Below are 13,865 nucleotides of genomic sequence, written 5' to 3'. Positions count from 1 at the left end.
ATGCTCAGCGTGAGGTAATACAGTAGGGGGAGTGCTGCTCAAATGTAAGGTTTATGTGTTCTCAACTTTCGTCCTCACAAGGATGTACTCAAGAGAATGCACTCGGAGCATGAGTGTGTAGAGCACAGTAGTATGCATATTGAGACACACCCAAGGAGTGGCAAGGAGTGGAATGTTAGCAGAAGACTGGTACTCAGGCTAGAATGTCTCTGCTGTCACCAAGAAGTCTGACCTTGACATCTAGCCACTTAGTTAGCAAACCAGATGCATAGCTGTGCTCGCCACGCGCTCCTCACCACTGGTGTCCCTCAGGGCTCTGTTCTAGGCCCTCTCCTATTCTCGCTATACACAAAGTCACTTGGCTCTGTCATAACCTCACATGGTCTCTCCTATCATTGCTATGCAGACGACACACAATTAATCTTCTCCTTTCCCCTTCTGATGACCAGGTGGCGAATCGCATCTCTGCATGTCTGGCAGACATATCAGTGTGGATGACGGATCACCACCTCAAGCTAAACATCGGCAAGACGGAACTGCTCTTCCTCCCGGGGAAGGACTGCCCGTTCCATGATCTCGCCATCACGGTTGACAACTCCATTGTGTCCTCCTCCCAGAGCGCTAAGAACCTTGGCGTGATCCTGGACAACACCCTGTCGTTCTCAACTAACATCAAGGCGGTGGCCCGTTCCTGTAGGTTCATGCTCTAAAACATCCGCAGAGTACGACCCTGCCTCACACAGGAAGCGGCGCAGGTCCTAATCCAGGCACTTGTCATCTCCCGTCTGGATTACTGCAACTCGCTGTTGGCTGGGCTCCCTGCCTGTGCCATTAAACCCCTACAACTCATCCAGAACGCCGCAGCCCGTCTGGTGTTCAACCTTCCCAAGTTCTCTCACGTCACCCCGCTCCTCCGCTCTCTCCACTGGTTTCCAGTTGAAGCTCGCATCCTCTACAAGACCATGGTGCTTGCCTACGGAGCTGTGAGGGGAACGGCACCGCAGTACCTCCAGGCTCTGATCAGGCCCTACACCCAAACAAGGGCACTGCGTTCATCCACCTCTGGCCTGCTCGCCTCCCTACCACTGAGGAAGTACAGTTCCCGCTCAGCCCAGTCAAAACTGTTCGCTGCTCTGGCCCCCCAATGGTGGAACAAACTCCCTCACGACGCCAGGACAGCGGAGTCAATCACCACCTTCCGGAGACACCTGAAACCCCACCTCTTTAAGGAATACCTAGGATAGGATAAAGTAATCCTTCTCACCCCCCCCTCCCCCTTAAATGATTTAGATGCACTATTGTAAAGTGGCTGTTCCACTGGATGTCATAAGGTGAATTCACCAATTTGTAAGTCGCTCTGGATAAGAGCGTCTCCCCAAATGACTTAAATGTAATGTAATGTAATGTGCTGGACATAATGTATTTGACACATCTTATACAGTGCCTTGCGAAAGTATTCGGCCCCCTTGAACTTTGCAACCTTTTGCCACATTTCAGGCTTCAAACAAAGACATAAAACAGATTTTTTTTGCAAATCTACCAAGAGCTGGCCGGCCCTCTAAACTTTCAGCTCATACAAGGAGAAGACTGATCAGAGATGCAGCCAAGAGGCCCCTTGATCACTCTGGATGAACTGCAGAGATCTACAGCTGAGGTGGGAGACTCTTTCCATAGGACAACAATCAGTCGTATATTGCACAAATCTGGCCTTTATGGAAGAGTGGCAAGAAGAAAGCCATTTCTTAAAGATATCCATAAAAAGTGTCGTTTAAAGTTTGCCACGAGCCACCTGGGAGACACACCAAACATGTGGAAGAAGGTGCTCTGGTCAGATGAAACCAAAATTGAACTTTTTGGCAACAATGCAAAACGTTATGTTTGGCGTAAAAGCAACACAGCTCATCACCCTGAACACACCATACCCACTGTCAAACATGGCGGTGGCAGCATCATGGTTTGGGCCTGCTTTTCTTTAGCAGGGACAGGGAAGATGGTTAAAATTGATGGGAAGATGGATGGAGCCAAATACAGGACCATTCTGGAAGAAAACCTGATGGAGTCTGCAAAAGACCTGAGACTGGGACGGAGATTTGTCTTCCAACAAGACAATGATCCAAAACATAAAGCAAAATCTACAATGGAATGGTTCAAAAATAAACATATCCAGGTGTTAGAATGGCCAAGTCAAAGTCCAGACCTGAATCCAATCGAGAATCTGTGGAAAGAACTGAAAACTGCTGTTCACAAATGCTCTCCATCCAACCTCACTGAGCTCGAGCTGTTTTGCAAGGAGGAATGGGAAAAAATTTCAGTCTCTCGATGTGCAAAACTGATAGAGACATACCCCAAAGTTCAAGGGGGCCGAATAGGCAAGGCACTGTATATCTTAATTGTTATACTTAATTATAAGCAGTGGCGTAGCACGCAGACTCTGCTAAGCGGGGGTGCCCGTAACCCCCCCCCAAAAAATAAATTGTTTTAAACAGTATTGAAATTCATTCTGTCTGTATTTTGAAATACCACGGTATACTGCTCTCTTCTACTCTGAACATATAGAAACCTGCTCTATACCCATTTACTCCCAGACCAATCTCAAGGCCCATACTGCAGACCCCCTCCAGACAGAAGAACTTCTGAGTTCTAATATTATACCATCACCAAGGAGACAGCTGACATTAGAATCCTGATTTCATGAAAAACTCAGTAACCATGTCTGCAGGGTTTCATCTGTATTTTTCCCCTCTATATTTTTTTGCATACAAATAACATTTGACTTGCAGCCCCAGTGAAAGTGACAGGCAATTCCTTGGCACACACAGGACATCAGGGATTATTTTCCTCTCCCTCCATCTCTTCTTTCCTCTCCCCTCCCTCCATCCATCTCCTCCTCTCTCTTCCTCTCCCCCTCCTCCTCCTTCTTTCCTTTCCCCCCTCCCTCCATCTCTTCTATCCTCTCCCCTCCCTCCATCTCTTCTATCCTCTCCCTCCCTCCCTCTCTTCTATCCTCTCCCTCCCTCCATCTCTTCTTTCCTCTCCCTCCATCTCTTCTTTCCTCTCCTTCCCTCCCTCCATCTCTTCTTTCCTCTCCCTCCCTCCTCTTTCCTCTCCCTCCTCCCTCCATCTCTTCTTTCCTCTCCCCTCCCTCCATCTCTTCTATCCTCTCCCTCCCTCCATCTCTTCTATCCTCTCCCCTCCCTCCATCTCTTCTATAATCTCCCCTCCCTCCATCTCTTCTATAATCTCCGCTCCCTCCATCTCTTCTATCCTCTCCCCTCCATCTCTTCTTTCCTCTCCCTCCCTCCCTCCCTCCCTCCATCTCTTCTTTCCTCTCCCTCCCTCCCTCCATCTCTTCTTTCCTCTCCCTCCCTCCCTCCCTCCATCTCTTCTTTCCTCTCCCTCCATCTCTTCTTTCCTCTCCCCTCCATCTCTTCTTTCCTCTCCATCCCTCCATCTCTTCTTTCCTCTCCCCTCCCTCCATCTCTTCTTTCCTCTCCCTCCCTCCCTCCCTCCATCTCTTCTATCCTCTCCCTCCATCTCTTCTATCCTCTCCCTCCCTCCCTCCATCTCTCCTATCCTCTCCCCTCCCTCCACCTCTTCTTTCCTCTCCCTTCCTCCCTCCCTCCCATCTCTTCTTTCCTCTCCCCTCCCTCCTCCATCTTCTTTCCTCTCCCCTCCCCTCCATCTCTTCTTTCCTCTCCCTCCCTCCCTCCCTCCATCTCTTCTTTCCTCTCCCTCCCTCCCTCCCTCCATCTCTTCTTTCCTCTCCCTCCCTCCCTCCCTCCATCTCTTCTTTCCTCTCCCTCCCTCCATCTCTTCTCTCCCCCTCCCATCCATCTCTTCTATCCTCTCCCTCCTCCATCTCTTCTTTCCTCCCCTCTCCCTCCATCTCTTCTTTCCTCCCTCTCTCCCTCCCCCTCCATCTCTTCTTTCCTCTCCCTCCCTCCCTTCCTACCTCCATCTCTTCTTTCCTCTCCCTTCCTACCTCCATCTCTTCTTTCCTCTCCCCTCCCTCCCTCCATCTCTTCTTTCCTCTCCCCTCCCTCCATCTCTTCTTTCCCCCCCCCTCCCTCCATCTCTTCTTTCCCCTCCCCTCCCTCCATCTCTTCTTCCCCCTCCCCTCCCTCCATCTCTTCTTCCCCTCCCCTCCCTCCATCTCTTCTTCCCCTCCCTCCCCGTCCAGCTGATTTCTGATTACTCCCTCATGTCAACCTGATTCAGGCAGTCTGAGCCAAGGGAAGGGACATGCCTTCTATCTGGTTCAAGACACATAATGTCTTTGTTTTAATGACCTGGAGATGAATGGTGCATTTGTCTTCAGGATAGGCCAACTAGTGATGCATGGGTTGACTCATAACTCGCAGTCCCTGCGGATAGAGGCATTAAATATTGTGTGGATGAAGAGCGGGCGGGTTGAATAAAGACAAAACAATACCTTTCAAAAAAAACACAAATGTATCATTATTGTGTCATTTATATCTATAGGCTACATGGAGGTTTGTCATTATTTTCATCTGGCATTAGTGCATCGGCCTGAACTGCAGGTTCTTGCTGTACCTGAGCCAAACAGACAATCCCAAAATGCTTTTGGGAACGGCAGAAAGGGTTAACAATCCACAGGAGGCAAAAAGGACAATGTCAGAGTTTAATTCAAGAAGAGAAAAGTTGTGAAAGGGAGAGTTGAAAATGAAGAGAAGGGAGGGCCAGAAAAGTAACGTTTGGGAAAGAATTGCTAAGAGGATAAAAGGCTACATCATGTGTGATGATTGTGAAGTACTACAAATTCCAGTCACAAGATGGGGACATCAAGAGAACTGTAGACTACTGTTCAGATGCTATGTGAGAAGTTATAGACCTTCAATCAGTGTCCAGATTTCAGTTTCCATTTAACTCCTTAATATATAGTGCAGAGTTAAGCACTTTTTCCTGTAAAACTATCAGCTCTACTGACGCTATCTAACTGAGCTTTGGCATTCTCTCCAGATGCTGAAAGAAAGAAATCATATTTCTCTACTCCTGTTCCCAAGTTAACATGCCAATGCTCAGTTAGATAGCGTCAGTAGAGCTGTTGTCTTTATCAGCATCATAAAAGCTGATAGTATTTAAAACCAAATAAAATATGCATCCAAGCCGAACTGAAATCTTATCAGAAACATGTTGGGTTGTTTTCACAGCTTTCCATTTCCTTACAACCGGTCACACTGACGTCATTTGGACATTTTGCCCAATTGTTTTCTTCTTCCAGTAAAGAGTCATTGCATTGTCTCCCCCGTCCCTAAACGTCTTTGCTCCATGAAGGAAGCAGAGATGACAGAGGAAACTTTACCGACGTTCACTATATAGACATATGACTCATACTGTGGTAGTAATACCCATAAAACCTAGCAGTCAAATAGGTAAATGGTTCTAATCGTTTTTCCACCATTCATGTCTCCCATAGGAACACTTAAAATAAGGGCTGTTTCATGTAGGCTTACCCTGACGTTTTGATGACCATATAAATCTCTCTAGAAAGGGCCTCCCGAGTGGCGCAGTGGTCTAAGGCACTGTTTGGTTGGCACGCACTAGCGACTCCTGTGGCTGGCCAGTGCACGTTGACACGGTTGCCAGGTATACAGTAATTCCTCCGACACATTGGTGCGGCTGGCTTCCTGGTTGAATGGGCAGGGTAAAAAAAAAATATAAAATGTTAAATCTCTAGGACAAGGTAACTTTGCTAATTAGCTGCTAATGTGGCTTTCATAAATCCCTGCAAGTATTGGGTTGTGTTTCGGAGGACGCACGGCCCTCCCGAGTCCGTATGGGAGATGCAGTGATGAGACAAGACTGTAACTACCAATTGAATACTACAAAATTGTGGAGAAAACAGGGTAAAAAAAATCTCAAATGTTAAATCTCTAGGACAAGGTGACTTTGCTAATTAGCTGCTTATGTGGCTTTCATAAATCCCTGCAAGTTTTCAATTGACACAATACCTGTTTGCAAAGGTGTCAGTTTGTGATGGAAGTTTGCAGGGATTTGTAGTTTTGAATGATGCTAATTAGCTTTTTCGAATCTGAGAGTAAATAGAGCCGAATATAATGATAAAAATCACCTTGTCCGAGAGAGATTTACATGGTTATCAAAATGTCATGCCAGGGTAAGTTTACATGAAACACAGACCTTACTTTAAGTGTTTTAAAAATCCATTAATCAGAAAAATTTATGGTAGAAAAACAATTAGAACCATTTCCATTTGACCACAGTGGTCAAATGTTGTCCCACTCCACTTCAATGACTGTGGAAAGTTGCTGGATTTTGGCAGGAACTGGAACAAGCTGTAGTACATATCGATCCAGAGCATCCCAAACATGCTCAGCGGGAATCATGTCTGGTGAGTATGCAAGCCACAGAAGAATGGGATATTTTCAACTTCTAAGAATTGTGTACAGATTCTTGAAACATGGGGCCATGCATTATGTGGATTTAAATTGCCATTGATAAAATGCAATTGTGTTCATTGCCTGTAGTTTATGCCTGCCCCATACCATAACCCCACCACCACCACCACGGGGCACTCTGTTTACAACGTTGACATCAGCAAACCGCTCACCCACACAACACCATACAAGTGGTCTGTGGTTGTGAGGCCAGTTGGACACATGGCCGAATTCTCTAAAATGACCTTGGAGACAGCTTATGGTAGAGAAATGAACATTCAATTCTCTGGCAACAGCTCTGGTGGACATTCCTGCAGTCAGCATGCCAATTGCACACTCCCTCAAAAGACTTCTTGATATGCAACACTTGATAGGTGGATGGATTGTCTTGGCAAAGGAGAAAATATCACTAACTGGGACGTAAACAAATATGTTGACAACATTTGAGAGAAAAAAGCTTTTTGTGTGTATGGAACATTTCTGGGATCTTTTATTTCAGCTCATGAAACATGTGACCAACACTTTACATGTTGCATTTATATTTTTGTTCAGTGTATAATTACAGAAGAGAAGCTAAATGTATCTAATTACAGACAAGTTGAGCAACAAATTGCCTGCCAAAATTTCGGAAATTAGAGGCAGAAACATCTAGATCAGGCAAAAAAAAATGCACCCCGTCAAAAAAACTTGTTCTGTCATCTGACAGTAGCCTAGAGCACATTTTCTATATTAGCGGGATAGACTCGGGTGCGGGCCTCAGAGTTCCACTTTATCACATATAGTCGGACGGTTGCTGATGGGTTACTAGCAATTGCGTGCAGAAACAAACAGCTGACCTGCGCACCTCTTATAGCCTACAATACATCATAACCAACAATTCATATCCTGGTCACAGCTCTTTGATATTAATTGTTGGCAATCAGTTTCATATTTTGCAACAACGTTACACAGTAGAGTCCGCATTGGAACCTATTGTTGTTGTGCAACAGCTTTCACAGCATTGATTTTGTCTTAATCTATTGTACATTACAATAAAGCTTGGACAAGTTTCATAAAGGAATTGTTCTCCGTAGATGAAATACCTATACATGGCTGCCAACGACCTGTCGGGCTGGAAAAGTAATTCGCCTTATTTGAATTCAGAAATCAAAAGTTTAGATCTAAGCAAAGACGTTTTCTAACTCGTTGAAACACTTTCATTCATAGAGTCGCTAAAGCAGGTAAATTCAACTGTTGATGCATTTCTGTGACAGACGCAGTTTATGACACACAAACCATGACATTTGAAAGTGCAACAAATGTCCACAAAAGCGCGTCAGACTTTTCACAAACCTTTAAAAATACCGGTGAAACTGTTAATTAAAGCATTACCTTGATTCAATCCATGGGATGGAAGAAAAGAGGCTGCAGAAAAGCTCTGGTTAGTACAGTACATAACGTCCGAACACCGCTGCTCTCTGACTCATTATCTCTGGCTGGACCTCTGCTACTTAATTCATTGAAGGGGGCGGAACAAACCTTTGAGTCCTCACCGGCATTAACTCTACCTCTCCATTGACTGTCCTATTCACAGGCAAACCGAAACAACGGCCCATCCCGCTTTTATCGAAAGCCTATTGTAATGTCTTTAATATTTTTTTATCAAATAAAATAAATGGCATATCCCTGTTTAAATAAATAAAGTATGTTTTGTGTTGTAACAAACTGGCGTTCGGCGTAACAACGAGTATTTCACAATGTGATATTCTGAAAAACGATACAAAAAGAACACTGGAATTAATTTCAAATCTGGATGAATAAACAATAACCTATAATGCTGTTACAGTAATGAAGTACGCTATAGTACACTTGTTCAAAGGTTGGAAAACCATCAGGTCTTTGCTAACATATATATATATATATGTATTTTGGACAACACCACAACATGGTAGCAGCACAACATTACAAAAACACAAGATGGTAGCAACACTACACCACAACATGACCCCGAGGCAACACGAGAACATCACAACAACACAGCTTGACAAGGACACAGTATGGTAGCAACACAACATGGTAGCAACAACACATGACAACAACACAACCTACTCCTACCACCCTGCCCAGACCACCCTGCTAACACCACCCTGCCCAGACCACCCTGCTCACACCACCCTGCCCACACCATCCTGCCCAGACCACCTTGGCCAGACCACCCTGTTCACACCACCCTGCCCACACCACCCTGCCCACACCACACTGCCCAGACCACCCTGCCCACACCACCCTGCACAAACCACCCTACCCAGACCACCCTGCTCACACCACCCTGCCCACACCACCCTGCTCACACCACCCTGCCCACACCACCCTGCCCAGACCACCCTGCCCACACCACCCTGCCCAGACCACCCTGCTCACACCACCCTGCCCACACCACTCTGCCCAGACCCACCTGCTCACACCACCCTGCTCAGACCCACCTGGTCACATCACCCTGCCCACACCACCCTGCCCAGACCCACCTGCTCACATCACCCTGCCCCCCCCCCACCCTGCCCAGAACACCCTGCCCAGACCACCCTGCCCAGACTACCCTGCACACACCACCCTGCCCAGACCACCTTGGCCAGACCACCCTGTTCACACCACCCTGCCCACACCACACTGCCCAGACCACCCTGCCCACACCACCCTGCACAAACCACCCTACCCAGACCACCCTGCTCACACCACCCTGCCCAGACCACCCTGCCCACACCACCCTGCTCACACCACCCTGCCCACACCACCCTGCCCAGACCACCCTGCCCACACCACCCTGCCCACACCACCCTGCTCACACCACCCTGCCCACACCACCCTGCCCAGACCACCCTGCCCACACCACCCTGCCCAGACCACCCTGCTCACACCATCCTGCCCACACCACTCTGCCCAGACCCACCTGCTCACACCACCCTGCTCAGACCCACCTGGTCACATCACCCTGCCCACCACCCTGCTCACCCATCCTGCCCACACCACTCTGCCCACCCCCTGCCCAGACCCACCTGCTCACCACCCTCACATCACCCTGCCCCCCCCCCACCACCCTGCCCCCACCTGCTCACCCTGCCCACCAATTTGTAAGTCGCTCTGGATAAGAGCGTCTGCCAAATGACGTAAATGTAAATGTAATGTAGGAATGTCCACCAGAGTTGTTGCCAGATAATTTAATTAATTGTTATTTTCTCTACCATAAACCGCCTCCAATGTCGTTTTAGAGAATTTTTCAGTACGTCCAACCTGCCTCACAAACGCACACCACGTGTAACCACGCCAGCCCAGGACCTCCACGTCTGGCTTCTTCACCCGCAGAAAGGTCTGAAACCAGTCACCCGGACAGCAGATGAAACTGTGGGTTTCTAAAGAATTTAGACACAAACTGTTAGAAACTGTCTCAGGGAAGCTCATCTGCATGCTCGTCATCCTCATCAGGGCTTTGATCTGACTGCAGTTTGGTGTCGTAACCGACTTCAGATGTTCCTGGTTTTAATATAACTGCAATAACTGTTTGATACGTGGAACTAGGAAGTACTGAATCGTGTCTTGTCATTTGTGTAATTTGGGCCAAAATTCACCCAACTTATTGTGGGAATCTTGTGGAAGGCTACCCGAAACATTTGACCCAAGTCAAACAATTTAAAGGCAATGCTACCAAATACTAATTGAGTGTATGTAAACCTCTGACCCACTGGGAACACAATGAAAGAAATAAAAGCTGAAATAAATCATTCTCTCTACTATTATTCTGACATTTCACATTCTTAAAATAAATTGGTGATCGTAACTGATCTAAGACAGGGAATCTTTACTAGGATTAAATGTCAGGAATTGTGAAAAACTGAGTTTAAATGTGTTTGGCTAAGGTGTATGTAAACTCTGATGTCAACTGTAGGCAGCAGCCTCTCTATGTTAGTGATGGCTATTTAACAGTCTGATGGCCATGAAATAGGAGCTGTTTTTCAGTCTCTCCATCCCAGCTTTGATCCACCTGTACTGACCTCACCTTCTGGATGATAGCAGGGTGAACAGGCAGTGGCTCGGGGGGTTGCTGTCCTTGTCCTTTACCCTATGCAACCAGAGACCCATTCTGTCCCACCCTCCTAAACATATTCACCATCCCTCAGTCTTCTCTCCAATACAAATACACAAACCACACACTTCCATAGAACAGACATACAGTATATTTCTCTTTGCATTTTCTTTTCAGTGCCCATGTAGCCCATTAGCATCGGCTAATTTATCATTACTTCAGAGAAGAATAGTTATTTGGGGAAAGTAGGGTATAGATTGAATTGGGGGAAATTTACAAAAAGCTGTTTTTAGGCATCACTGTATCGTTTTCTCCTACTTCGTCCTCTTCTCAGAGCAGGGGGCTCTCCTCCTTCAACGGGAAGGTTTCCTACTTCGTCCTCTTCTCAGAGCAGGGGCGGGAAGGTTTCCTACCTCCTTCTCAGAGCAAAACTGGGAAGGTTTCCTACTTCGTCCTCTTCTCAGAGCAGGGGGCTCTCCTCCTTCAACGGGAAGGTTTCCTACTTCGTCCTCTTCTCAGAGCAGGGGGCGCTCCTCCTTCAACGGGAAGGTTTCCTACTTCGTCCTCTTCTCAGAGCAGGGGGCGCTCCTCCTTAAACTGGGAAGGTTTCTTGTAGCTTGATTAAAGCGTCATCAGCGCTTGTGAATTCCATCCTTTGCGTCCCCTTCCATACCCACAGCACTGCCAGGAAGCAAAGCTGAGACTTGATCCATTTTTCTCCAGTGACTGTCTGATCGGAATGTGTTCCTTACGTCTCTCTCTCAGCTTAGCAGACAGGTCCTGCACGAATCAAATGGACCGGCCGTGGATTTTGATCTCCTTTCCCCCCTGTGCCCGTTCTGTTTTCTTGCTGGTCCCATTCATCTTCTAAAGTTTGCAGCTTTGTATCCAAAGCAAGACAACATTTTGTTGTCTTGTTCATTCATGTGCATGCCTTATTGGTTCGTGTCTGCCCCAATAGCCTCTCCTTTGTTTTCAAGCAAATCTACTTTTGTAATGACAGATTGTAGCAATGTGTTTGTTTTGGTGAGCATTGACAGCATTTTAGCTGTGTTGTCCTGGATATCATTCAGCTGTGCTTTACTCTCATTTATGTCTCCATGTTGTTCCTTGTCTGTTCATCTGAGGGAAGCCATGGCTTGTTGGATTCGTATCGCAGTGTCGCTTTACCAACTGAGTGGTTCGCTGTTGTATATAGCGGACCATTCACTCCCTCCTAGTTGCTTGGGGATACAGATCTATCGATTTTAGAGGCTTAATTTAAACTATGATGTCTGGTTCCTACATATAACCACAGTTTTGTCAGTACAGCTACTCACTCCCCATGTGCCCCATCCATAGGTGTTTCCTTACATATTTAATTCAATTAACCTATAGTGGAAGGTGTTATGAGAACAAGCTTTCTTGTTGATCAAATCAAATCAAATTTATTTATATAGCCCTTCGTACATCAGCTGATATCTCAAAGTGCTATACAGAAACCCAGCCTAGCAGCAGCACGGCCAGGTGGACTGGGGACAGCAAGGAGTCATCATGTCAGGTAGTCCTGAGGCATGGTCCTAGGGCTCAGGTCCTCTGAGAGAGAGAGAAAGAAAGAGAGAAAGAGAGAATTAGAGAGAGCACACTTAAATTCACACAGGACACCGAATAGGACAGGAGAAGTACTCCAGATATAACAAACTGACCCTAGCCCCCCGACACATAAACTACTGCAGCATAAATACTGGAGGCTGAGACAGGAGGGGTCAGGAGACACTGTGGCCCCATCCGAGGACACCCCCAGACAGGGCCAAACAGGAAGGATATAACCCCACCCACTTTGCCAAAGCACAGCCCCCACACCACTAGAGGGATATCTTCAACCACCAACTTACCATCCTGAGACAAGGCTGAGTATAGCCCACAAAGATCTCCGCCACGGCACAACCCAAGGGGGGGGGCGCCAACCCAGACAGAATGATCACATCAGTGACTCAACCCACTCAGGTGACACACCCCTCCCAGGGACGGTATGAGAGAGCCCCAGTAAGCCAGTGACTCAGCCCCTGTAATAGGGTTAGAGGCAGAGAATCCCAGTGGAAAGAGGGGAACCGGCCAGGCAGAGACAGCAAGGGCGGTTCGTTGCTCCAGAGCCTTTCCGTTCACCTTCACACTCCTGGGCCAGACTACACTCAATCATATGACCCACTGAAGAGATGAGTCTTCAGTGAAGACTTAAAGGTTGAGACCGAGTTTGCGTCTCTGACATGGGTAGGCAGACTGTTCCATAAAAATTGAGCTCTATAGGAGAAAGCCCTGCCTCCAGCTGTTTGCTTAGAAATTCTAGGGACAATTAGGAGGTCTGTGACCGTAGCGTACGTGTAGGTATGTACGGCAGGACAAATCAGCTGATGAATGCGATATATGTCTGTCTGTGGACTGGGTAATTTGATTTGTGATGCCTGTCCCCCTGACTGTCTTTTCCTGACCACCTGTTTCTAATCAGGCTGTGTCGATTCTGATAAGTGCAGCAGCAGACTACAGGTCAGTAAAATACTACAGCTTCCAAATATCACAGGGTTCAAAACAACTCAGCTCCTAGGTCCCACAGAATGAGTCCCAAATTGCACCCTATTCCCTATGTCGTACTCTTGACCAATAGGGCTCTGGTCAGAAGTGGTGCACTATGAAAGGGAAAGGCACATTTCACGTGAGTTTAAAGGACTCAAACTTAGTCAAAATAATAATAGCAATGTGAGAAATATAATTTTTTGCACATCACTGCCAATAGTATGGAAACATGCATTCTCCAGTGTCAAAGGAGAACCAGCGAAGATAGCTGGGCTTTGTCCAAAATGGCACCCTATTCCCTTTATAGTGCAATACTTTTGGTGAGGTGTAACCTGAGGCCCCTGGTCAAAGCTAGTGCACTATATAAGGAATGGGGTGTCATTTGGGACTCAGTTCAGGTCTTTGCATACTGAAACGGTGGAGAGAAACCCTCTGGTCTCACTGGAGGTTGGCTGATAGTCAGGGGTGGACAGAAACCCTCTGGTCTCACTGGAGGTTGGCTGACAGTCAGGGGTGGACAGAAACTCTCTGGTCTGACTGAGGGTTGGCTGACAGTCAGGGGTGGACAGAAACCCTCTGGTCTGACAGTCAGGGGTCGACAGAAACATTCTGGTCTGACGGAGGGTTGGCTGATAGTCAGGGGTGGACAGAAACCCTCTGGCCTGACTGAGGGTTGGCTGACAGTCAGGGGTGGACAGAAACTCTCTGGTCTGACTGAGGGTTGGCTGACAGTCAGGGGTGGACAGAAACCCTCTGGTCTGACTGAGGGTTGGCTGACAGTCAGGGGTGGACAGAAACCCTCTGGTCTGACAGTCAGGGGAGGACAGAAACATTCTGGTCTG

At 47.2% G+C, this 13,865-nt stretch overlaps 1 protein-coding gene across 1 annotated transcript in view; it reads right to left on the bottom strand.

The window, feature by feature from the left end:
* fbln2 (fibulin 2) overlaps positions 1 to 7,868 on the bottom strand; it is a 139,228-nt gene extending 131,360 nt beyond the window's left edge. Inside the window, exon 1 of the mRNA XM_064967371.1 lies at positions 7,788 to 7,868. The gene's annotated coding sequence lies outside the window, so the exon portion shown is untranslated. The remainder of the gene's footprint in view (positions 1 to 7,787) is intronic.
* Between the last annotated feature and the right edge of the window lie 5,997 nt (positions 7,869 to 13,865).

The sequence above is a fragment of the Oncorhynchus masou genome, chromosome 6 (genome assembly GCF_036934945.1).
Source record: "Oncorhynchus masou masou isolate Uvic2021 chromosome 6, UVic_Omas_1.1, whole genome shotgun sequence".
Taxonomy (NCBI): domain Eukaryota; kingdom Metazoa; phylum Chordata; class Actinopteri; order Salmoniformes; family Salmonidae; genus Oncorhynchus; species Oncorhynchus masou.
This window is presented reverse-complemented; position numbering and strand designations above follow the sequence as displayed.